This window comes from Chiloscyllium plagiosum, unplaced genomic scaffold (genome assembly GCF_037043375.1).
Source record: "Chiloscyllium plagiosum isolate Xiang-an unplaced genomic scaffold, Cpla_swu_hap1 HiC_scaffold_40, whole genome shotgun sequence".
In the NCBI taxonomy this organism is placed as follows: domain Eukaryota; kingdom Metazoa; phylum Chordata; class Chondrichthyes; order Orectolobiformes; family Hemiscylliidae; genus Chiloscyllium; species Chiloscyllium plagiosum.
Window position 1 is genome coordinate 8,006,853 of NW_028270178.1, and position 27,682 is coordinate 8,034,534.

Sequence of the window (27,682 nt, forward strand, 5' to 3'; positions counted from 1 at the left end):
TAAATTTAAAAAGGAGGCCCTCGAGAGTAGTAATAACTGAATTACTTCAGTACAACGAACTAGTGAAGGCAGGAATAGGAGAATAGAGCAGATGAATGCATGTCTAAGGGGCTGGTGCATGGGAGATGGATTCGCATTTTTGGATCATTGGAATCTCTTTTGGAGTGGAAGTGACCTGAAAGAAGGACGGACTGCACCTCAATTAGAAGGTGACGAATATACTGGCAAGGAAATTTGCTCGAGCTGCTCGTGAGGATTTCAACTAGTAAGGTGGGAGGATGGGGCCCAGGCAGATAGTGAGGAAAGAGATCAATTTGATACTTGTACAGTTGAGAACAGAAGCGAGTCAAACATTCAGGGCAGGCAGGGACAATGTAGTACTAACAAATTAAACTGCATTTATTTCAATGCAAGGGGCCTAACAGGAAAGGCAGATGAACTCAGGGCATGGTTAGAAACATGGGACTGGAATATCGTAGCAAATACATGAAACATGGCTCAGGGATGGGCAAGACTGGAAGCTTAATGTTCCAGGATACAAATGCTGCAGGATGGATAGTAAGGGAGGCAAGAGAGAGAGGGTGGTGGCATTTTTGATAAGGGATAGCATTACAGCAGTGTTAAGGAAGGATAGTTCCAGAAATACATCCAGGAAAGTTATTTGGGTGGAACTGAGAAATTAGAAAGTGATGATCACTTTATTGGGATTGTATTATAGACCCCCTTATAGTCAGAGGTAAATTGAGAAACAAACTTGTAAGGAGATCTCAGCTATCTGTAAGAATAATAGGGTGGTTATAGGAGGGAATTTTAACTTTTCAAGCATGGACTGCAACTGCCATAGTGTTAAGGGTTTAAATGGAGACGAATTTGTTAAGTGCGTACAAGACAATTTTCTGATTGTTAAGTGAATGTACCGACTAGACAAGGTGCAAAACTTGACTTACTCTTTGTAAATAAGGAAGGGCAGGTGGCTGAGGTATCAGTGGGGATGCACCTTGGGGCCAGTGACCATAATTCTATTAGTTTTAAATTAATGGTGGAAAAGGATAGAACAGATCTAAGAGCTGAAGTTCTAAATTGGAGAAATGCCAATTTTGATGGTATTAGGCAAGAACTTTCGAAAGCTAACTGGGGGCAAATGTTCGCAGGTAAAAGGACGTCTGGGAAATGGGAAGCCTTCTGAAATGAGATAACAAGAATCCAGAGAAAGTATATTCCTGTCACGGTGAAAGGAAAGGCTGGTACTAAGAGGGAATGCTTGATGACGAAAGAAATTGAGTGTTTGAATAAGAAAAAGAAGAAAGCATACGTAAGGTATAGACAGGATTGATCGAGTGAATCCTCAGAAGAGGAAAAAGGAAGTAGGAGTATACTTAAGAGGGAAATCAGAAGGGCAAAAAAGGGGACATGAGATAGCTTTGGCAAATAGAATTAAGGAGAATCCAAAGAGTTTTTACAAATACATTAAGGATAAAAGGCTAACTAGGGAGAGAATAGGCCCCCTCACAGATCAGCAAGGCGGCGTTTGTGTGGAGATGCAGAAAATGGGGGGGAGGAGGATACAAAATGAATATTTTGCAACAGTATATACTGTGGAAAAGGATATGGAAGAGATAGACTATAGGGAAATAGATGGTGACATCTTGCAAAATGTCTATATAACAGAGGAGGAAGTACTGGATGTCTTGAAAGGGGTAAAGGTGGATAAATCCTCAGGACCTGATCAGGTGTACCCGAGAACTCTATGGGCAGCTTGATTGCTGGGCCTCTTACTGAGATATTTGTGTCTATCAATAGTCACTTATGAGGTGCCAGAAGATTGGAGGTTGGCTTGCGTGGTGCCACTATTCAAGAAGGATGGTAAGGACAAGCCAGGGAACTATAGACCTGTGAGCCTGACATCGGTGGTGTGCAAATTATTGGAGGGAATCATGAGGGAAAGTTTGTACATGTATTTTGAAAGGCAAAAACTGATTAGGGATGGTCAACTTGGCTCTGTGCGTGGGAAATCATGTCTCACAAAATTGATTGAGTTTTTTGATGAAGAAACAAAGAGGATTGATGAGGGCAGACTGTAGATGTGATCCATATGGACTTTCAGCAAGCCGTTCGGTCGGGTTCCCCATGGGAGACTGATTAGAAAGGTGAAATCTCACGGAATACACGGGGGAATGAGGCATTGGACTGAAAGGTAGAAGACAGAGGGTGGTGGTGGAGGGTTGTTTTTCAGACTGGAAGTCTGTGACCAGTGGAGTGCTGCATGGATCGCTGCATGGATCGATGCTGTTTCGTCTACTTTTTGTCAATGACATAAATGATTTGGATGCGAGCAGAAGTTACAGTTAGTAAGTTTGCAGATGACACCAAAATTGGAGGTGTAGTGAACAGCGAAGAGAGTTACCTCAGGTTAAAACAGGATCTTGACCTGATTGGCCAATTGGCTGAGAAGTGGCAAATGGATTTTTATTCAAATAAATGAGAGATGTTGCATTTTGGGAAAACAAATCTTGGCACGACTTATACACTTAATGGTAAAGTCCTAGGATGTGTTGCTGAACAAAGAGACCTTGGAGTGCAGTTGCATTGCTCCTTGAAACTCGAGCCGCAGGTAGATAGGATAGTGAAGAAGGCGTCTGGTATGTTCTCCTTTATTGGTCAGAGTTTTGAGTATAGCATTTAGGACCTCATATCCCGGTTGTACAGGACATTGGTTCGACCACTGTTGGAATATTGCATGCAATTTTGGTCCCCTTCCTATCGGAAAGAAGTTGCAAAACTTGAAAGGGTTCAGAAAAAAAAACGCAAGCATTTTGCAAGGATGGAGCATTTGAGCTATAAGGAGAGGCTGAACAGGCTGGGGCTGTATTCCCTGGAGCGTCGGAAGCCGAGGGAAGAACTTATGTAGGTTTATAAAATCATGAGGGGCACGGATAGGGTAAATAGGCAAAGATTTTTCCTTGGGGTTGGGGAGTCTAGAACTCGTGGATACATGTTCAGGGTGAGGGGGAAAGACATAAAAAACACCTAAGCATCAAAGTTTTCATGCAGAGGGTGGTACGTGTATGGAATGAGCTGCCAGAGGAAATGGTGGAGGCTGGTACGATTGCAACATTTAAGAGGCATTTGGATGGATATATGAATAGGAAGGGTTTGGAGGATTATGGACTAGGTGCTGGCGATGCGGCTAGATTGGGTTGGAATATCTGGTCGGCATGGACGGGTTAGACCGAAGGGTCTGTTTCCATGCCGTACATCTCTATGACTCTATGACTCTGGGAGGCTTGCTTCGTGATAAACCTGGTTAAAGGTGAATTGGACAAAGCTCAAGTCACCTTCCTGGGTCATGTTATTGGACATAGACAAATGACCCCATGCAATACAAAATCGATGGTATTTGGGGACCTTCACATACCATTGATAAAATGACCTGTACTATGGTTCCGTGGGATTGAGTCGATTTTCTCGGAAATTTGTCTCAAATTTTAGTCTTTGTGGTTGCTCCACTCACTGAAGTGCGAAAGGAAGGAAAGATGTTTCAGTGCACAACGGACTGTCAGAAAGCATTTGATAGCCTGAAAACTATGTTAACCATTACCCTGGTTTTTGCCACAACTAAATACGCAAAGTCATTCAAAGTGGATGGATGCGAGCGATGTGAGTGCCGGTGCTGTGCCCCTGCAGAAAGACGGCAAGAAAATAGAAAGACCTATCAGACATTTCTCCAGGAAAATGAACATTCATTAGCAGAAATATTTGATGGTTGAGAAGGCTACTTTGAGCGTTACAACATTTCAACTTTTACTTCCCCCCCAAAGAAAGAGAGAGTGGGAGAGAGAGAAAGAGGGAGGAGGTGAGAGAGAGTCTGGTAGAGAGAGAGTTAGGGAGGGAGGGAGAAGGAAAGGGGGCGAGGAGGGAGTGAGAAAGAGAGGGTTAGGCAGAGACAGGGAGAGGGAGAGAGAGAGAGAAAGAGAGGGAAGGAGTGAGATATTGTCAGAGGGAGAGGAAGAGCGGATGGGTCGGGAGGGATAGAGAGTAGAGAGAGAGGAAGAGAGGGAGAGAGAGGGGGAGGGAAAGGAAGAGTGTGAGAGAGAGAAGGGAAGAGGGAGGGAGAGAGGGGAGATTGAGTAGGTGAGAGAAAAGGAGGAGAGAGAAGAAGGGAGAGTGGGGAGAGAGGGAAAGAGGGAGTGGGAGAGACGGGGAGAGAAAGGAAGAGTGGGAGAGAGAAGGGAAGAGGGAGGGAGAGAGAGGGGAGATTGAGTAGGGGAGAGAGAAGGAGGAGAGAGAAGGAGGGAGAGAGAAGATTGGGGGGGAGATGGGGAGAGAGAGGGATACAGGGAGAAAGAGGGGGATCTAGGGGCGAGAGAATGATAGAAGGGGAGAGAGAGAAAAGGTGAGAGAGAGGGAGAGAGAAGGGTGTGGTGAGAGAGGGAGGGAGAGAGAGGGAAGAGGGAGAGAGAGAGAGACACGGCAGTTGGCAAGTTGAAACTAAAGATTACTGACTTATGACGTTATGATTGAGGGAGTGGCAGTTATTCAGTCACTAAACACAATTAGGCCTCAGACACAGTCTTGAGGAACGCCAGCAGTGAAGTCCTGGAGTTTAAATGGCTGGCCTCCAACAAACAGACCAGTCACATGTAGACCACACCAGGTACAGACAGTAGTTTTCTTTCCCCAAAAGGACATTAGTGAAACAATGGGTTTTTACAACAATTGACAATAGTAGTATTAGAGGCACAATTCCAATTACACATTAAACTGATTTTCCGGAAGCCATCATGATAAGACTTGTCAGAGGTGGTGATACAGATTTTGGAGATTAGAGTCAAGATTAGAGTGGTGATGGAAAAGCACAGCAGGTGAGGCAGCATCTGAGGAGCAGAAAAATCGATGTTTCTGGCAAAAACACTTCATCAGGAAGAAAGGCTATTCCCTGAAACTTCGATTTTCCTGCTCCTCAGATACTGCCTGTCCTGCTGTGCTCTTCCAGCACCACTCTAATCATGATATGATGACCTGAGTCCATCATAATACTTTGGAAGTATCTGAATATTTCGAACCCAAAGGTGATACTTTTGTTCCAATAAACAAAATAAGGATTTTCTGTTTTGTTATATAACATTGAGTGTAATATTAATTTCTCATTATTTGATTTCTACCAAATGGGAATGTAGACATAATGGGGCTGAAAATTTCATTCAATTGGATTGACTGTGAACAATTGTGAAACCATTTCGGTTGCATCTGATTGAGATGGGTTCGTGTATTTGCTCAGTGGGAAGCCTGAAGGAATCATTGATAAGCCGAGGTAACTGTTTTCCTGTGCAAAGGAATGTATGAAGTAGAAAGGTAGAAGAATACTATACGTGTGACAGGCATATGTGTCATGCGTGTGCTTGAATGTGTGTGTAAAATGCCTCATTCTTCCACATTATGAGTGTTTTATTTAGAATTCTTTCTCTCACTTAGCTTTAAAGGACGTTGGAATGTCTTGATCCTCCAGGTGCTCTGGTTTCCTCCCACAATCCAAAGATGTGCAGGTTAGATGAATTGACCAAGCTAAAGTGCCCATCGTGTTCGGGTAAGACTCTGTTGGGTGCATTCGTTGCGGCTAGATGTAGAGTATTGGGGCGGAGGAGTGGGCCAGTATGGGTTGCCCTTCGGAGGGTCGGCATGGACTTGTTGGGCCGAAGGGCCTGTTTCCACACTGCAGGGATTCTATTCTATACAGTAGGTTTGGCGAGTGTAAAAGAGGACAAGTCCTGAGGTCTGTGGGAGCTGTGACCAAGACGATGATGGTGGAAATTAGAAGTACTGTGATCAAATTTTTAATTCCACTTCAGCTACCCGATGAGTCAGATGACTTCAGCACAGCTGATGTGTTTCCACTTTTAAAGAAGGGTGGTGGAGATTGACTGGGAATTACACGTCAGTGATTCCCAGTGCACGGGAAAGTATTAGAGAAAATTCTGAAGGAGAGAATTGATCTCCATTTTGAGTGGCAAGGCTAGATCAGTCACTGTGGCTTTGTTACAGAGATGAAATGGCTCACAAATCTGGTGGGACTTTTCGATTAGTTGACCGTGTCTCTCGATGAGGGTAGGGCAACTGATGCAGTGTATATGGTTTTCACCAAGGCATTTGACAAGGCAGCACATGGGAGATTGATAACTAAGGTAAAAGCACATGGCATCCACAATGAATTAGCAATTTGGTTCCAAAATTGGCTCTGTCAGAGGAGGGAGAGGGTGTTGATAGAAAGCTGGATGTGTAATTGAAGGCTGGTGTTCAGATGAAGTGGTGTACCACTCGGATGAATGTTGGATCCGCTACTGTTGGTGATATTCATAAATGATAATGAAGAAAGTGCCTGTTTGTGCATGCACACGCGCGTACGTGTGTGTGTTTGTGTGTCTGTTGTGTCTGTATGTGAGTGAGTGTGTGTGTTTGTGTTTGTGTGTGTCAGAGTATGCTTGTGTGTCTGCGAATGTGTGTGCTGTAGGGGCTGAGTGTGGCTGGGGATGATAAATATGTTTGCCATGTCACAAATATTGATCGGATGTTTGACAGTGAGACAAATATTCTTAGGTGACAATCAGAAATAGATAGGTTGGTGAATGGGCAGATCAATGACAGGTGGAATGTAACCCTGATAAACCTGCAGGTGATACCGGTTACTAGAAGCTTCAAGACAAGGCAGTACTCAATGAATAATACGACATTAGGTAGGGCAAAGGAACCAAAATATCTTGAGGAGCTTGTTAAGAGATCTCTAAAGGTAGCAGGACAGGTTAATAGGGTAGTTCAGAAGGCGGATAGGATATGTGCCTTTACCATTCGAGACAAAAGAACACGGAGGTCCTGTTGGAGTGAAGATTTATACCCCGTTGCAGGCCCTCTTGGTTTTAGGACTCGTCAAAAGAATGACTCGGAGTACAATCTGTTTAAAGCAAGGTTACCCGTTTAATAAATTAATAAATAGAAGTAGCCTGGGGTAGATTTGCCAAGCAACACGGAGGTTAAAAGTTTCTGTGCTCCGTAGAGAAATAGTGCAAATACATTTGACAATTACACATTATTTATGTTTTTTCGATAGTACAGCCTGAATTACAAGAAAAGACCAATCATATCTAATAAGATGACATGATTTACAGCAGATTAATCCAATGATATTTCCTGGGAAAAGGATCTTAATTAGCAGAAAAATCCAATCAACTGTAATATAGTGACATGATTGACAACAGGCTAATCCAATGATATTTCAAGGGAAACAGATTGTTATACGCATGTTTACTAGTTCAAGGTTACCTCAAATACGAAATCACTGTCTTATAATTCATATTATGAAAATCCATGAAAATCTCTTATCTTCTATTTAGATTAACTCATCAAAGCAGCAGCACAAGTTCACAGAGTCAAGTTCTTACTTTCAGCCATTATGTTGTGTTATTTTAAAGTGAAAAGCCATTTCGTAGTTAATAAAAATCTACATATACTTAATGCATCTGACAACAGCTAAATTCAAATTATAGATCCTTATTCCCTGCGTTGGTCATTCTATGACCACACCATATAGGCATGGACCAAATTAATCCAATTCGATGGCAGTGAAAAACTGCAATCCTTTCTCTTCCTCTGAAGAGGAATCAGGGACAGGCGATGATGCTTCCTCATCATCATCAAAGTCGAGAATTAGCATTTTCTGGGTGCAACCAATGTTGTCAATATAAATTAATATTTGAGCAATAATACACTTATCAATAGCAATACTAACAAAATGACTAAATGAACAATAGCAGCATACATAGCCATATTGATAAGCCCTTTGTAGAATAAACCAAAACCCCAATCTCCCCACCCTGCACCTTCATTCATTTGGTTGACAGAAGTGCGGATGATATCGATATGTCCTGTAATGTTTTCGATAAGGTTAGTGACCCCCATGTTGCACTTTCCTTTGACTATGATGCAAACGCCACCTTCCTTCACAATAATGTAATCGAGAGCATTGCGGTTTTGTTGGGTAAATAGACACAATTCTAAAATCACGTCCCTTATTTCTATTAGGAAGCAATTGTCTCATTTCATGAAATTGTGGGTCCACAAATGTTTTGATGACTAATAACTCCTGAAGACCCTCTAACGGAAAGAACCCTAAGTGCTGCATATGTTAATGAGTGAGTTTTACTATTTTATAGAAACTTTGGATCCTTCCATTCTGCACAAAGGTCAGCAGAAACTGAAAGTTTAACACGGGAATTTGAATCTCGGTGCCAGGTAATTGGACAGGGAACAGGAGTTGGAAATGATGCTTCTACAGCTACAACATGTGGAGTACTTGCTATATTCAGGACAAGATGCCTTATTATAACTGAATAATAATATCCAGGTTTAGTATAGATAATGGAGGGACCTTCCCAATAAAAAGCGGGATTATCTTTGTAACTTCCTGAGGTACCTGGGTAATCCTTGATTACATAGTTTGGTCCCGAACATAAAGGCTGGAAATCATTCAGTCAAATGAGGTGGGTCTCTTGATAAGAAACGTGGTCGACATCGCAGAAAGGTTATACCCATACAATAACTGGAAAGATATTAGTGCAATGAGGTGTATCATAATGAAGTTGGTTGTGGTAAACCACCCCACAAAGAATTTGAATACCAGAGGTAATAGAGACACATTCCTCCTTTTGGATGTGGGTCCTTCAGGGAAACAGTAACAATTGATAAATTTAAGCATAGCACAGGGGATAATTTTAGGCAATTTTACATAAGTACACTCCAATCCGTGCACCCCCATCCGTTACTGTTGTAGCAATTTGGATAGGATATTTCGGATTTATTGGAGGATGTCCATAATCCTGTATATACTTTAGAACTATTCGATACCCCGATGTTAGGATTTGGAAGGATAAAAGAGGTCAGGGAGTCTATTGCTGAAGTAAAGGCGTAACTTCATCCTCTCCAAATATGTTATTATGTGTTTCGAGAAACAAATTGTAAGTGAAAGATCGCATCCCACCTTTCCTCTTTTTCTGCGTGATCGATCTGAAAGGGGACATGGCTTACCAGAGATGCCCATAGTACAAATGGAAATAAATTGGCACACAACATCTTTAGAGGGTAAAGACCATTTAGATTTGTTCTGTAAATGAACTGGTCAATCTTTTTGATGCAGTTGACCACTGCATTCGTCATTCTTGGTAACATTCAAACTCTCGGCACACAAGGACATCTTCCTGGCAGCGATGGTACACAGTCTCTGGTTGCTCAGGATCGCACAGGCAAACTGTCCCTTCTTGTGCTCCAAAGCTGGCAATGGCAAGTTCACACAGCCAGGCAATTTGATCTTTATTATCTCTCCTCGTCCATCCCCCTTGCAAGTGGCTTGTCTGATGAGCTTGCAATGATGGAGATGGACTCAGGCAGAAGGTTCAGCGACAGAAGCAACACTTGGGGTGGTGAGGACGATCTGGAAGATTCCTTCCCATCACGGGAGGAGGCCGTGGAGTGTCCATTGTAATAAAGTATAAACCATTCCCTCCTTGTATATAAGTGTATACAATATGCACATCCTCAATTAAAACATGCAGCAGCAAAGAAGTAACACTAACTCATGGAGTAGGACTCACCTATATTCTGGTTTGAAGATGGCGGGAGTACCCTATTTGAAGCCATAACTTGTGCCCTTCAGCAGGCTAGAAGTCTGAAGAGCAATTTTGAAATAAATAATTCTCAAATTAATCAAACACATGTAGCCCGCTTGAGTAAATATATCGCCCACACTGGCAAAAGGCTCATTCTTTTTAAACTTTGCACCAGAGATTCCCTTCCTACCCATTATTTTCTGACTTAAATGGAGGAGCCCAGGCATGGGCGAATTAAACAATCCTATTTTTATAAAGCCAGCTTTGCTAAGAGGTAATAGTCTTCGAAGTTTTGCTGCCAAAAATCATCAATATTACCTAAACTTTAGATTAGTTCCGCAATATATTGTATTCTCTTTAAAAACATACGTCAACTTCGTGCCCAATAGAATGGCCAGACCTACAGCTGTAGTTAACAGTATTTAGAATTAAGTGTCGCAACCAGATGGTCATTTTGAGCAGAAAAGTTGGCGATGAGTAGCTGGTGGGCAATGCTGTCCCCAAATTATAGTAACATGACACAAACATTCAAATCACACTGATATTTTCTACGATTGAACTAACCTTGAATTTGGATATTGGTACAGTCTTAAAATTATAAACCATCACTGTTCAGTATCAAATGTCTAATTGAAGATAATAGCTCAGCCAGACACTCCTCCTTCCATCTAACAGCCCCGTCCGAAGATAAATCAAATCAAACAGTGTACATTCATATAAGCTGCATACACTAAGCAAAGACATTTAGTTTTTGTGTCTGTGGATGAACTCAAATCACTTGATAATTCAGACAGTAGTATATTTTAATATCAAGTGCCTGTATCATTTCAGAAATGGTCATTTGAAAATTACTTCCAAATTTCTAAACAGTATGGAAAACGATCCAAACACTAATCCTGCTTACAGTGAGTAAGCAATAGATAAATCAACCTTTACATTGTGAATTGGCACTGAACAGACAGTCTCAGTCCCCGGTGATTTCTGTACCTTACCCATAGCTGGCATACCCGTCTTTATTCTGTGTCTAACCGGGTTTTGCTGGGGACCCAATGGGATCAGAAGTTTGCGGTGAAAGCCGGCCTACTTGGCAGCTGCATATACTTACCCACTACTTTAGAAACAGTATCAGCTTTATTGGCATGAGCTAATCATCCTGAAAAGCGTCAGATTGATTGGACAAAATAGCATTACTATAACACTGCCCCCTTGGGGGGTTACAAATCTTCAATGTTCCCACAAAACTCCAATATGGTGGATCATTTTAAAAACACAATGAAGAGTCGGTGTATATTTGTAGATTTTCCTTTTGATAGAATGAAAGCATGCCGAGCTACCATTAAAAACTTATTACTCCGCATTGGTCACATTTCAACAGTTAAAGCAAGGGCCAGGCGTATGTCCCTGGGAGATTTTGCTTTCTTTTTCCTCGTCTCAAAGGTGAAGTTCTGGGAATTGCCTGTCCCCATTTTCGGGTAAAGGTTGTCCAGCAGTGGTCGTCGGAAAGGTATATGAGGTAGGTTCCGCCCCCAGTGGCTATCCTGGTTCCAATCAACCATATCAGGACTGGCATGTGGATTTTGGGATCGTGAGGGCGCTGGATATAATTTGGTTTACCTGTAACTTGCATCATGGTTCAATCCCCCAATCACATGCAGAATGTCTTCAACTGGACAGTCAGGTATCTTTCCATTATTTAATTAACAATAAATTGATGCAGCCATGTTTTAAGTTAGCCATGAGGCAATAAGACAGGTCACTGACAATGTGCAATGGAATTAAAACAAGCGACCCTGCCAAAGAAATTGGATTGGGGCGAATACAACTAATTATGATAAATATTAAAAAGTATTATCATAAAGTAATGAATAAATGAATCATTATCTGTAATTCAGTGTGGGAACCTACCTAAAACATTTTTAAAAACTGTATTCTACTGCTTTATCCTTGTGATTGCATCATTCTCTTCCCGTCTGTAGTTGATCTCCTCGCCTCTATTTTAATTTTAATCTTATTTAACCAATTTAACAATTTATGTTTGTCTAACTTTAAAGCCTGTTGCTAACTATACATTTTGGAATCTTGATTGTCATAATCTGAAAGATTCTCTACGTTCTTGAATTTTCAACGAATCAAAAATTGTAAGAGGAGATAAACGACATAGGTGATTTGTCTCTTTCAATCATCCTGGTCACTGTATCACATGGCTGTGACATTATGGAGCCTGCTAACTCCATGGCAATGGGGCAGTGATGCTTCCAAAGAAATAGCGATTGATTTACCACCTATTCCTTGATGTGTTTGGCTGTCCCTATTGTCCAAAGGGTGGAATTCTGGGTGACAGCGGTGACAGCTGAAGTGAGGCAGTCGTCGTTTTACATTTGTTAGGGACAGCTAATGATGTGGATAGAATTCAGTGTGGATATTGAGTGGAGTGTTCCCAAGCATACTTTGCCCATTATTGAGTAGGGATCCAGCTGAAGAAGAGTCTGGAAAATAAGTTTTCATTTCTTTTTGTGCACATTGGAGGATCAAGAGTGGTTTGTTCTCTTTTCTTGTTTTGAGAGCAGATCTCCTCTGTGGTAATATATCTCTTCTCATTATTTTTACAATATGTATCTGAGTAACATGCAGCATGTTATTTTCTTTCAGTCATCAATATAAATTGTAAATTCATTTGTTCAGCATTTAATATTTAAAACGTAAAATGTACCCAGTTCCCAACATTGATATCCACGACAATTGCCCAAAAAGTCCAAGATTGGTCCTGACCAGTCATTGCACATTTACAATGCTAAAGGTCGTGAAATAACGGAAGCTGCCTCAAAAGGTTTTGTCTATTCAAATGAAAAAGCAAACTTCTAATGTATTAATAATGGCTGAATCCAAAGACACAGATATTAACCATCGGGTTGTAATTTTGTTAGATGATTGATCACAATCTAATATTGAACTGAAACTACAATAGTCATTGAGGGAGGGGACTCCATCAATAAGACTACAACTGTCCTTACCAGTGATCACCAATAAAACACAGCAGACTTAAAATTAAGTGGAAACAAGCGAGTCTGAAACAAAAAAGGTTATAATGTTGTCTTACTGCTTATTAACCTGATTTGAAATCGAATAAGGTTGACTTTCTCGTAAGGATAAAAGGTATTAGAAACTGACAGTAGGTCAGTCATGGTAATAACACGCACTGCAGATGCTGGAAACCAGAGTCGAGATTAAAGCACAGCAGGTCAGGCAGCACCCAAGGAGCAGGAAAATTATTGTTTTGGGCAAATGCCCTTCGTCAGCAATAGAGGCAGGATGCCTGCATCGTGGAGAGATAAATGAGAGGGGGTGGGGGTGGGGAGAAAGTAGGACTTTAGGTGAATGGGGATGTGGATGGAAGCTGGTGAATGGGGGTGGAGATGGTCAGAATGGAGGGTGGAAAAAAGGTAGCAAAGAGTACAATGGGTGAATGAGGGTGGGGATGAAGGTGGTAGGTCAGAGAGGAGGGTGGAGTTTGTCGGTGGAATGGAAGATCGGCAGGTAGGATAGGTCATGAGAGCGGTGCTGACCTGCAAGCTGCAGCTGGGGTGACGTGGGGGAAGGGCAGTCATGACCTGTAAACTGAACAGGAGATAATATTTTATTTCATAATCACTGAAGGATCCTTAACATTAAAATAAATCATGTTAAATTTTCAAAATGCAAATCAGATTCAAAACAGTCATGGATCTCGAGCTTTTTCACATAATGTCACTAACGTTGAGGATGGATCATCTGTTCTGTCTGTGCAATTACCCATTTTAAAATTACTTCAGTTTTATAGCAACTGATTAAAAAATAACTCACCAATCAGAATTCCACAAACGTTTATTTTCTTTCACGAACTCTTTTTAAAAACCAAATTAACCTTTATTTATAAAATAACGAAATATTTTCCTTTATTAATCAACTTAAGTATTGATTTTTTAAGGTATTATTATTAGTTATTAACTTATAATTAAGTTCCAGGCCTCCTTTCTATCTATTATAAGCAGATAAATCTTAGTCAATATACTTTAAATTAACATCAACCACCTGTATTAAATATCGGGGTCAACTGCCCAAGTTATACCCACAAATATCGGGGGGGGGGGGGGGGGGGCTCCTGCCTCTGTAATAGTTGACTGCCTGTATTAAAACTGTTGAAGCCACCAGCCTCCAAAAACTGCTGAAGATCCAAAGATTGGAGCTTCTTTTTAATCCAGGAAATGAACGAAGTTCGGGAGATTCAGAGTTCAACACTCTCCTCGTAGTTCAGCAATTTTCGGGAAACCACTATCCTAAGTGCAAAAGCAATCCCAACATCAGTCAATGTCTCCCCCCACCGCCACCCACCACCCCCATCGTCCCCCAGAACCAACCCTTGCTAACAGCGATGCTTTTGAGCTGGACTGGAACAGAAACAGCGAGGGGTCATGTCAGACACTACTTCAATGAGAGGAAAACCAAACGCTCTGAAAATGTTCACATCTGGCCGGCCGAATTCCTCAACACTCAATTGTGAAAGACATTTAACTCTTACACCGCTGTTAACGACCTGTCTGAGCTGAAATGAAACATGGCACCAAAATGAAGATCCAGACATTTCAAGAGAGGCCTCTTGTTTCGTAATCGGTCAAAAGATTCAACGGAATGCGGTTTGGAAAAAAAAGCAAGCGTCAATAGTTTATTGAATTAAGGCACCTTGATGCAATTCTGTTCAGCAACACAAAGGCGAAAGCTTTTGTGTTCTGTGGTGACGTTATGCAATTACCTTGGAATCTTAGAGATTCTTTGTCTGTTTTTAAGAGATAGTGCAACCTTAATTACAAGAAAAGACCAATCACATTTAATAAGATGACATGATTTCCAGCAGATTAACCCAGTGATATTTCCTGGGAAATGATTCTTAATTCCAAGAAAAGTCCAATCAACTGTAATAAGATGACATGATTGACAACAGGCTCATCCAACGATATTCCCTGGTATCGGGGTCTTAATTTATGTAAATATCCACGTCATAGTAGCGGTTCAATGTTAGTTCGAATACCACATCACTGTCTTATGAGAAATCCATTATTCTCTTTTATCTCTGAATACAACCAAATTTGCAAAGCTTCAGTTCAGGTTCACAGAGTCAAATTATTGCTAGCAGCCATTTTGTTGTGTTATTTTAAATTGAAAAATCAATTTGTATTTAATAAAATTCTGCAGATACTTATTGCTTCTGTCAACAGCCTAAATTCAAGTTTTAGATCCTCTGCTGGGGTGTTAAAGTGGCAGGCAACTGGAAGCTCAGGGTCTTTTTGGGAGATAGCACGTCGATGTCCCACGAAGTTTCATTCCGTCTCCGCTCTGTTTTCCCAAGTATATGGGAGACTGACATAGTGAGCAGCGAATGCAACTGACGAAATTGTGAAAAGTGTTAATAAATCGTTGCTTTACCTGAAAGGCATGTTTGGGCCCTTGGATACTGAGTCGGAAAGATGTAAGTTGGCAGGTTGTACCTTAGGGGGTTGCAAGGGAAGGTGCCAGACAAGTGTTGGGGCTCTTAGGAGTGAAGCAAGAGTGGACCAGGGTGTCCCACAGGGAATGATCCCTGCGGAAGTTGGAATATGTGTCTGGTGGTCGCACCTCATTGGAGGTGTTATAAATGGGATCTGATGTTTTTCTCGATGTGAATGCTGGTGGTGGTATGGTAGGTAAGGACAAGGAGAAATCGATCTCTGTTGCAAGAGGGGTAAGGGGTTGATGGTGATAGGGTGGGAAATGGGTCAGACACAGTTAAGAGGGCCCTGTTGACAATGGTTCTATGAAGTTGAGTAGATAGGAGCTGACAGTGGTGACCATATGTCTACCATTTCTGATCATTAACACCCCCCCACCCCTCCCACCCCCGCCACCGCGTCCTCATCCCCACTCCAAAAAAAAACCCAGTCACACCGGTCACGGTCTGGAATCAGACACTGGCCACGGGATGCGAGTAACAGTGAACACCTTTAATCACGACACAGAAGCAGTGGCCGAGGGCCCATGGGGACACATCCAGTCACAAAGGATACTGCAGTTAGCTTCAGGCACAGCCTCAGATTAACCTTGCGGTCCACTGATTTTTCTGCAGCAAACGTAATTTTGTCTGCAACCCCTACCACGCTCAAATTCATCATCGAGACATGTTTCGAATCTGCACACCCCTCCCTCAAATGTACATTTCCGGGATCGAGCTGGAAAGCAAAGACGAGAAGTTCATTGATTCCTGCCAAGATTTCACCTCAGCCCGTGAGACCCCTGAACTTTAAAGACATATTTCTTGCCGTCACTGATGAGAAACCTGTAGATAACGAACACAGCCCAATCCAAGGGAGGGGAATCTGTCGATTGCAGAAATGCCATTGACATGGAATGGCCTTAAAGGTTATAGCCTGCTGCTTATTTATTCCATAAGGTAAATAAACATGAAGTGTTTCAGAAGTGAAGTGGATTGTTCACTCATGGGAAATGTCTGCCATAATTCACCAACTGCACAAGGAATGCATGGTAGACTGGTGGGACTATCACTGGACGGACATCCAAGTCCATCAAGCTCATGTTCTGAAGAGCTGTCTATGAATCTCATCGAGGAAGATGACTAAATATGAATTATATCCAAATAATCTGATGTCAAGTATGAAAACGCTGTTGATTATCCAGGGGAGGGATTCAAGGTGAAACAAGGGAATAGCTACTTCATTAATGTTCTTAAGAGAAGAAAACCTATTGTCATTACCTGCTCTGATTTACACGTGACTCCAGATTCATTCCCAAATGCCTTCTGGGCAATAAGGAATGGACAATAAATCTTGGCTTAGCATCCCACGAATACTTATCGGACATATTAACTGATTTATTTTAGTCTCCAGGCAGCTAAAGCTAAAGTCTCTTGTCAGCTTAAGGGTTACAACTTAGTCTTCAGAGAGATGAATGACTTCAGTCTGCCCTTCTGAATGCTTGTGAACATTGAGGATAAATGGACTCACGGTTAAAGGAAATATGTTGTTTCATGACTTCATCAGCAGTGCCCGGCTGCACCATCACCAAGGCCACAAGAACAAAGAACAGGACAGTTCTCATCTTCCCCTGACTTTCTGCTGCACTATGAGCTGCCCGGAGGGTGGAAGCTTCTTATATGTTTCACAGGCTGTCCCACCGTTAATAATTGCAAAACCACAACACAGACAGAATCTGTGATGCACATGTGAAGGCGTCATTTCAATTATGAGTCAAACAATATCACACACAGACACACAAATGTGTACTTAAACAACCAGACACAGGCACAAAACAATATATACATACATACATAATCATAGATACACACACACATAAAATAATATATTCACATATACACATTCGCAGATGCACCGACACACCCACATATACACAAATGCACAAACTCACATATTCAAAGTCACAGACACAGACACACACATACACACACACACATAGACACACACAGATGGACACACATACTCACACACACACAGACACACGCACATGTACAGACACACTGACACACACAAACACAAACGCATACGCAGACACACACATACACACAGGTGGACACACTCACCCATACAAACACACACAGACACACACACGCACATACACAGACAGAAAAACACATACATATACACACTGACATACACACGCACACTCACACACACAGACACACACACAAACACACACACAGACACTATCTGAACGAATACAATGGTATGGGTTAACTGATATTTGGGCAAACAGCAGTATTCAGCTGCTGGATTGTCTACAGCAAAACAAGGTCTACTGTGTGGGGTGGCTGAAATTTGAATACTCAGCAGTGTGCAATGTGTGTGTTCTCTGTAGTCAGACGCCATCGTCAGTAATACAATACCTACAGAGCGAGATAACTATGACACTCCGCAGAGTCTACCATGTGTACTGCCTCCAGTGATGCAACATCTACACTGTGGAACAACTGCGATTTGAACAGTTAGCAGTGTGAATTCTGTATATTGTCTGTAGTAATGCAATGTGTACAGTGTGGAAAACTGATATTTGAGCATTTGCTGAGGGCAGTCTGTGTATTGAACTGGCAAGTTCACAGTGACATGCTGGATCCATTCCAGTCTTCACTGTTGGACAATGCAGCTATGGAAGAACTCTGAGAGACTGAATGGAGCCTTGTAGCTCGTGGGATCCGCGTTAGAATCAAATATTTAACGGACTGATCGACTATCCAAACTGCTCAGAGAGTGTTTCCCTCACGTCCTTGAAATTGAGTTATTTTTGTTCATCGTGTCCAGCTCCACGTTTTTAGCCTCGGGTTCTTGTATCCCTGAGGAGAGATTAGGTTCCAGCTGAGACTCACCCACTGGGTTATTCTTAACGTATGAACAATAAGAGGCATTACCCAGGGCTCTTGAGTTGCCATGGAAGTATTCCTATCTTTGATCCAGGAGGTCTGAGTTCATTTCCCACATCTTCTTATCACACCAAGGGCACATAAAGCCTATTTTGAGAAGTCAGCCATGTTTTGTTTTGGAGTAAGAATGGTTGCTGTTTGATGAGGCTATCATTGACATGGCGAAAAACAGCAATCCATTGCATTTGTGGAGATTTGGTGCGTGTTTGAATCTTTGAGCGAGGCGGGGAGATGATGCCATTGCTCCTGTTTTCCTGTTTGCTCTGCTGTGCGCATCTTTTCTGTTTCCATATCTCGGCGAACAGAACCACAACAACTAAAGGTGACCGTTAACCAGACTTGAAGACGAATTTCCTCATTCTCCAACTCAGCCTTCTCCCAGTTTCCATCTCTCCCAGTTTCTGAACCTCCACCAGACCCAAACATTTCTTGAAAGCAGACCTGTAGTTTTACTTCCCATCCTCTGTTACCATTTCCTACCCCTCAACCAGACCAGCCCCTACTTTGTCGTGAACTTTGAGATCTGGCTGTGTGCAATTGCCTTCTCTCCCGTATTAAAACAGTGGCAAAACTCATTAAAGATTATATGTACATCCAATATTCTAAGATGTCCTGGGATTCTGGAAGGTGTTGTAAGTTATTTCCTTGAGATCTGCACCTTGCCTGATCTATCCCCTCCTCTACAGCTATCTCTGCTTTTATCTCTCTCCACTATTCTTTTTGTTTCTATCGATCTGCCTGTCGCTATCTCGCTGCTTCTACCTGATTATTCCTTCTCTCTCTCACTTTCTCTCCCTCCCTCCATTTTCTCCATTCAATACTTTTTACAATCTCTTTTCTGTTTCTCAATTAATTTCCCTACCTTGCTGTATTCCTACGTATCACCCTCTGTTAACAATCTTTAATCTTTCCATCTTCATATCATTGCTGTTGCATTAATGTTGACATTGGGTTGCTCAATTGGCTGGATTTCTCGATTGCACTGCAGAGTGATGCCAATAATAAAAGTTCAATTCCTGTTCCAGCCGAGATAAAGTTCAAAAGAGAGAAGATGAGGAGTAGGCATTTTGGCTCCTCAAACCTGCTTTGATATTCAACAGGATCATGTGTGTTCAAACATTCCTCCCATCCCCTTTCCTGCCCTGTCTCCATAACCTTTGGTTCCCCCGTCTGATCGAGAATCTCTCTCTCTCTCAGCCTTAAATATATGGAGGTATTATGGCCCACATGGCTCTCTGTCACAAGGAGCTACAAATCTTTACAATCCTCTGAAGGAAGAACATCTTCCTCCACTCAGTCTGCAATTGGAATTCCTTCATTCTGAGAGTCAGTTCCTTGTCTCCAAAATAAGGGGAAAGCATCCTCTCAACATATTTCCTGTCAAGCCCCTTAAGAATCATATATATTACACGTGAGATCACTTGTCATTCACCTAATCTCCAGTACATAGAGTCCAAGGTGTTTAGACTTTGTTCAGAATGCAAACTCTTCATCCCAAAAATCTTCCCGGCGTAAATTCTTTGAACTGCTTGCAATGAAGTTATGTATTTCCTTAAACATTGTGAACGGATGGGGTCCACATGGTAAGACTTCCATACTCTAATACTGCAGCCCACTTGAAGTAAGGACCAACATTCCAATCACCTTCTGGATTATCCGATGCCCCTCTGTGTGAGCTTTCTGTGTAATGTGCACAAGTTCCACTAAGTGCCTTTTTTTTTGCTGCTCTCTCCATTTAAAGACGATTAACTTCACTTATTATCACATTATACTCCAATTCAAACTGTTGAACATCTGTCTAAACTATGAATATCTCTCCACAAACTGCTTATATCCCTCTTATGAACTGCATTTCCAGCCACTGTGATATCGTTTGCAATTTTGGAGACAGGATTTTAACTTCCTTGCTCCAACTCATGAAGCCCCCGCAGGTCCCACCTTCTCAGTCTCTCCAGTCGCCTGGGGTGGGGTGACCCCTCTAGTTAAACCACCACCAGCTGTCTCCCAATAGTTACATATTTCTTAGGTGCTGCTGTTGTTTTCTTCATTATTTACCTCTGAAGCGGAACCAGTCGCCGTCCTGTCTGACTGTCTTTCTCAAGCTGTTTGGAATCTTGCCCTCGCTGTGAACAAAACGTTTACTCCCTGCCTGACTAACAGCAAGAAAGCAGAAAGGCAGATTGTATGTTGGCCTTCATTGATAGAGGATCGGAATTCAGATTCGGGATGCTCACTGACGCTATAGAGGACATGGTGAGGTCACTCCTGCAGTATTGTGTCCGGTGTTGGTCCCCCTACCTCAAAGATGATATTCTCACAATAGACAGGGTGCCCATCGCGACTGCTCCACCACGCAATGAGATCATCGCTGAAATGATCATCAACAAACCCACTTCCCTGCCTTTTCCCCATTACCCTCCATTTACTTCCTTATTAAAAACCTCTCTATCACAACACATAAACACGTAGTGAGTTGATGGATGCAGGCGATGAGCAGGCAGATGGGATTAGAGGAGAATAACATCATGGTCTGCACAGAAATGGTGATTTGAATGGCCTGATGTTCTGTTGCATTCTTCGGAATTCCCAATGTGCTCGTATAATGTTTAAGCATGCAAGGCTGTGGGCCAAGTGCAGGAGAATGGGACCAGAATAGGATGTGATTACTAGGGTACTGATGGCCAAGTGGTATTATTGTTGTTCCGTTAGTCTCTAGTCCCAGGTAGCGTTTTGAGGATGATGTTCAAACAAGGCTTGGACAGATGGTGTTTGAACTGAAATGTTGAGGCAGAGGCTGGACTCAAGGTCACAGACTTCCCAGGCCAAGCTACAGCTGTGTCTGTCACATCAGGTAGTCGTCTATGGTCCATGGGATCCTGCAGGAGGACAGAAATTCCGGGCCAGAATTCAGAGGTTACATTCCCATCTCAGCTAACACCAGCCAGTGATGTGTGCCACGACCTCCACGAACAGCTCGATGGAAGATTGTAACGAGCCTACGCAATCCACCCCCTCGCATTCCCAATGGGCACAGTCAACGGTCTGGCCCTTTAGCACGTTGAAGATGGAGGCTGTGATAATTAACTAATGAACTGTTTATTTGTTCATATAATATGCTACGGTGCTCCTGCACCTCACACTGTGGCTGGGCAGTGATCACCAGAGGATGATTAAAGCATTGAATTAGCTGCTTCTGTACCTGATAGTGGCCAAGCCTATCGCTGCAGATGGAGACAGGGAATCCTGGCTGTTGGTGGGAGGTGAGGATGTCTTTCAAAGGGAATGTGAGCAAGGAGAATGCTGGAGAAATCCCAGGCCTGTCTGGCAGCGTCCGAGGAGTGAAAGAAACACTGCTCACATTTCCAGTCCCATTCCTGACGACATTCTGAAGAAGAGTGAGAACAGACTGAAAACGTGAACTCTGTTTCTCTCTCTGTCTCTGCACAGATGCTGCCAGGCCTGCTGAGTCACTCCATCAGTGTCTGCTTCAGATTGTCAGCACCAAAGGATTTAGCCTTTAGTCTGTTGAGGTAAGCAAGGTATTAGTGGGAGGAGGAGGTAGACTGGGCAAAGAATAAAGCCATTCAACAGTTTCATGTCTGAATTCTGCTGCTCCACATTTGTTTGTCCAGGCTTCATTACATCACGTGTCTGTTTTGCTCACCTATCCCCCCAACCCTGGTTTCTCCGCAATGTCTTGCTGTCGGAAACACTTATGGGGATCTGTTCCCCTCAGGATCTGGAGTCATGCACGTGATGTGAATTGTCACAGGCCAGCATGCTTTCAAAGGCAAATTCCATCCTGAATTACATCCCATTCCATGGTGCCTTATTGTATATTCCAGATTCTTCATTTGTTAATTGGGTGTGAGTGACGCATTCCAATGATCATCGTCTGTTCGTAATCACAAATGAGAGGGCAGCTGAGAAACAGCGACACGTCACTCTGGTTCTGGAGTCATATAGCGCTATTCACAAAGAGTCACATAAAGTGATATTCCGGAACCAGATGGATATTTAGGAAAATTGAGAATTGGCACAGCTGCATAATTATTACATTTTTTCTTTCCATTTCACACTTCACCATCTGTTATGGTGGGAATGTTCTCTTGTGTTTCTGGATGATTATTGCAGTGAAATTCCCATCTTCCCTCCACCACCATTCTCCAAAGTGATGTAGTTTGACCGTCGAGAGAAAAGTCTAAAGGGAGAATAAAGAACTGGGCAAGGGAATCTAAACTTTTAGGCAATTCACATTTTGTTTGTACAAGTTATTAGGTTGGATTTAAGTGAAATCTACAGGTAAATGTGTGAAATTTCCACATTACAGGAACGTTAGACAAGATTTATCGAGGGAGCAATACACTTGGCCTTATTTACTCAAAGAAGCAGCTGAACATGGCTCCGCCACAACTGAGTCAGATCGATTCCTTCTGGTTGGAGCATATGAATCTTATAAAAAGTGAACAATTCGCCACTTGGGTTGGTCTTACACTAGAATATCTGTTGCAATCTTTATATTAAGCCAGTGATGAACTTTAAGTTCAACAAAGATGTGAAAACATTTAAATCTAAACCTAACGAGAGAAAATAGAAGCAGTTAATTGGAGCACATTAAGGCCAGCAGCAATGAGTATGTGTCACAGCTGCAGTATGTGAGCATTAGGCTAACATACAGACAATGTCTTGGGTGGGGGATGTCCGTTGGATTATTTGCAGCAGGAGGCTGTCACACCTTTTACGGTTCGACGTAGTGATTTGGTCAGTGTTCAGTGTGATTGTCAGACAGGTGTACATAGGGAGCCAGACTGCAGAGATACAGGAGCCTCATCTGTGGCAAGGGTGGTACCAGAATGAACAGAAAACCAGTCAAGTGGGAGAACACCAAAAGTAATGGAATTGTAGGAGGGGGATCACAGGAATCGACACCTTTCTCTGCAGTAATGAACGTGAGTCCAGGAGACTGTGTTCCATTCCTGTCCTGAGGTTCAGGTCCCAAGGTCAGGGCTGTCGACAATTTCACAATGGGATGGGCATGATGCAATCTTACTAATCCACGTACTTACAGACAACAAGTATCAGGCAAGGAACAAGTATCTGCCAACACACTTTCAGGAGCTCGGTGTCCAATTTAGAAGCTAAACCTCTCGATTATTACCTCTCCCAAGTGTTACTTGGCACAGGGCCATTCAGAGCTGAAAATGTGTTGCTGGAAAAGCGCAGCAGGTCAGGCAGCATCCAGGGAACAGGAGAATCGACGTTTCGGGCATAGGCCCTTCTTCAGAAATTCCTGAAGAAGGGCTTATGCCCAAAACGTCGATTCTCCTGTTCCCTGGATGCTGCCTGACCTGATGCGCTTTTCCAGCAACACATTTTCAGCTCTGATCTCCAGCATCTGCAGACCTCACTTTCTCCACAGGGCCATTCAGGTTAGGCAGTAACATTGGTGGCTCAGAGATGAGTGTGAGAGAAATGGGATGTGGTTCTCTCATCACAGATACTGCCAGACCTGCTGACGTTAGATTTCAGTTTTTCAATAAAAACACTTTTTCTTCATACATTTCCTGTTATTTTTCCTCGCTGTGTAATTTGTGATTCGAAAGATCCTATACGGTTGCTGTTATGCTCTTCAGCCGATTGTGTCACATTAAAAGATGCATGCACATGATTACCATGATGATTCTATCCCTATTCGCATTGAAACCTCTGCCGTTCTGTAGATGTCTGGATGGACAGTGTCAGTAAGAGTGAGGTCAGTGATCTCTCCATTTTTGGAAGCCCATCTTATTCACTGATTCCCCTTCCCTCAGGAAATACAGTGCGTTGTCCTCACTCGGACCTTCATGTGACTCCAGATCTGGGAAATAGCGAATGGGGAATAAATGCTGACCTCAGCAGCAAATCACACATTCAGAGTGTGAGAAGATTCCCATGTCAATCAGCGAGTGAAATGTTCTTGTTCAAAGAGGGCAGCTCCTACCCTGGAGTGCCGAAGGACAGCTCTGTGACATATTTTCACACTGGAATCAATTGTCCCGATGCAATATCAAACGAAATATTCTGTGATCTCGGTATGGGGCCAATGGTGTTTGAGTAAAAAGCGTTATTGCTGGCAGATTCCGGTTTCTGTTTTTGTTATTTCTTTATGATGCACTGTGCAGCAACACTCCTTCATAATTGGGATTAAACTTGTTATTGTAATTAGTTTGTTCGTTGACAGAATTTGAAAAACAGCAACAAAGCTGAGTAATGCTGCGACCTCGATCTCCCCAAGGAGCTTCCACACTGTATAAGGTAGCGTCTCTGGGAATAATCAGCTCAGAGTTTCAAACAAAGAGGTTGTCAGCTGCATGAAGGGGCACATCACCTCACACGGACAAATGCTTCGACCAATTCAACACGTTGAGAGGGTGTTCATTACCATCCTTGCTTTTATTGGTGCTCTTGGTATGGCATTATGAGAATTAAATGTTCACTTGACCCAAAATATTAACTCTGCTTTCTCTCCCACGGATGATGCCAGTCCTGCTGAGTTATCTCTGTCTTTGTCTTTGGGCTAAAGAGAGAAGGACCGATAGACAGAACAGTTTTGTCCAATCCCTTGTGATGTAGAACTTGAGATATTAGGAGAAGGACATTAACCTGGCCAGTGGTGCTCTAAAATACCCACTCCTCCTTAGTCGCGCGAAATTTGTGAGAGGACATCAGAAAATATTGTAAACTGCCGGAAGTGCAATAAAAATCATCCTCGTCACCTTATGAAATCGTTTTTTGGAGGTGTCTGAATATTATTGTAGTGGCTATATTTGGGTGCTCTGGATTTAAATAACCTATTCCCCTAAATTAGATTTCAGTTTATAGTTGTTCTGGAAAAAATACAACAGCTGAGGCAGCATCGAGGAACAGGAAAATCAACGTTTTGGGCAAAAGCCCTTTATCATGAATGAGGCTGGGAGCTTCGGGGGTGGAGAGATAAATGGGGCGGGGGAAGATAGCTGAGAGTAAAATAGGTGGATGGATGTGGAGCGAATAATGATAGATCAGAAAGGAGGGTGGAGCGGCCAGGTAGGAAGGAAGATGGACAGCTGGGACAGGTCATGATGGCAGTGCTGAGCGGGGAGATTAGAACTGGGGTAAGGTGAGGGAGGGGAAATGAGGAAACTGGTGAAGTCCACGTTGATGCCATGGGCTTGAAGGGTTCCGAGGCAGAAGATGAGGCATTCTTCCTCCAGGCATTGGTATAGGGGAATGAGGATGGAGGAGGCCCAGAGCCTGCATGTCCTCGGCAGAGTGGGCGGGGTGTTGAAATGTTCAGCCACGGGGCGGTGGGGTTCGTTGGTGCTGGTGTCTCAGAGATGTCCTCTGAAGCAATTTTCGAGGAGATGACCGGTCTCCCCAATGTAGAGGAGACCGCATGGGGAGTAACATATAAAATAAATGATACGTGTGGAAGTGCAGGTGAACTTTGATGGATGTAGAAGGCTCCTTTGGGGCCTTGGGCGGAGTGAGGAGGTCAGTGTGGGCGCTGGTTTTGCAAATCCTGTGGTGGCAGGGGAAGGTGTCAGGAGGGAAGGGTGGGCTGTAAGGGGCGTGGACCTAACCATGCAGTCACGGAGGAAACAGTGTTTACAGAAAGTGGATTGGAAGAGTTGGATATTCTCAGAGAGTTGGACAGTACCTGTGGAGAGAAAAATAACACAGTTAATGTTTCAGATGGGAATAAGATCAGTGCACAATGTTATCATCACCACAAGCTCAGAAATGTAGGAGAAACACACTGTCGTGCAGGGACAAATAACTTGCGTCTGTAGAGAAACTGAGGGAAGATAAAATTTGTAAATTAGCAGCACATCGACAGTGAGAGGAATCTCAGTTAAACACAGTTGGCACAAGCAGAAGTTAAGTACCTAACCATGCTAAAATACACTCATTATTAAAGACAGTGGAAGGTAGGCAATGGCAATGTGATAAGGATTTGTAGAGGTGAGACAGTGCAATGGATGGACACAGATTCAGACCAACAGTCAGAAGCCATCACAGTCACAGAGACATGGAACGTTACACATGGAAAAGACTATCGCAAAAAAAGAATGACATTGGTGATGATAGCTCAAAAAGCTCTGAAATAATTTCACTTCTGAAAAATATCCTGCTAAGTTTCAGGTGGAGCCTGCAACTGGAAAGCTATCGGAATGCAGGTGTCAGAGAAAATCCTTAAATCTGAGGAAATACCCAGGATGGAGTAATGTCACTGTGCCATTGTCACTGTGTGATGACATCACCCACAGGAACACAGAGCATCTGGGTCTGTGCAAACTAGAGATCCCCCACACACTGGGAAGGATGGCAGGGTTCCTGACAGGGGACTCAGACGATTTACCAGCAAGGTTTGGGGAATGACAGATTGCAGTCATGAGGTTAGGTTGTAGAAATCGGCATTGAGGGGAGATTTGACAGAGGGGGAGCAGTAGTTTATGATTGGTTAACAAAAGGTAAATAAAGTGAAGCTGTTTCCATTAGCTGACCATAAAAGGATCAGAGGAGAGTTACTTCAGTTTGGGCATGTTCCACAGTGAGAATGCGAGAAAGAAATTTTATGCAGCGAATGCTCATGACCTTGGACTCAATGCTGACCCACAAACGCCAATAATGCTGCGATCCTGATACATTGATGGAGGTCATGTGTAAAAAGCAAATTGGTCTGATCAATGATGGAATCTGAATTGAATCAAGACTAGCATTGATCTGACAGAATTAATGTGAAATTCTCCCAATGGACTTCGACCAGATGATTCCAAGACAGAAAGCACATCATCTTTCCACAAATTACTGTTTAATTCCAGAGAAATCTTTCGCTGATTCTGGAAATCTTTCCATCGACTCACGTTGTGAGACATTGCCGATGTATAAAGATCTAACGCACAGAAGGACATGGCTGGGAATACTCAACATATCAGGCAGGTGGGAATACACACAGTGAACATTTCAGCTCAACGAAATTTCATCAATATCTTCTTGAAGTGGGATAAGTAGGTGATATATACAAAAAGTAAATGATCTGGAGCCATTATATAAGCGTGCAAACTAGAATCGAAATCGCACAGTACAGGGAGTGGTTGACGTTTGGGGAGACACACATTGGATTAATGTTTTGAGTTCAAAGTCACTGAGAGTCAGCTGAACTTGAAACGATAAATCTGCTTCTCTGTTCAGAGAGTGTATGCTCGATTTATGTGGATAGACGAAAACAATGGGAAGACTTTAAGAATCGGAGATGGAGGGAAATCCTTTGTTGAGCCCACTGAATTGTTAACATTTAGTGCGGAATGCTCTGTAATTCGGGAAATTGCAATCAGATCGTGTGGCTTTTATGTGTTAAAGAGCGCCTGGTTAATAAATCTGCACACCATTACAATTCCTACCAATCTTCCACAAACATATTCCAGCCCAAATAGATATCCGTTTCTTGGAAACATTAGAATCTTTCAATTTGTGGATAATGATCAAAGGAAAGTTTTAACTGCAAACAAAAGTTCGAGACGAATTCTGTGTTATGATCCGGCTTGTATTTTCCTGA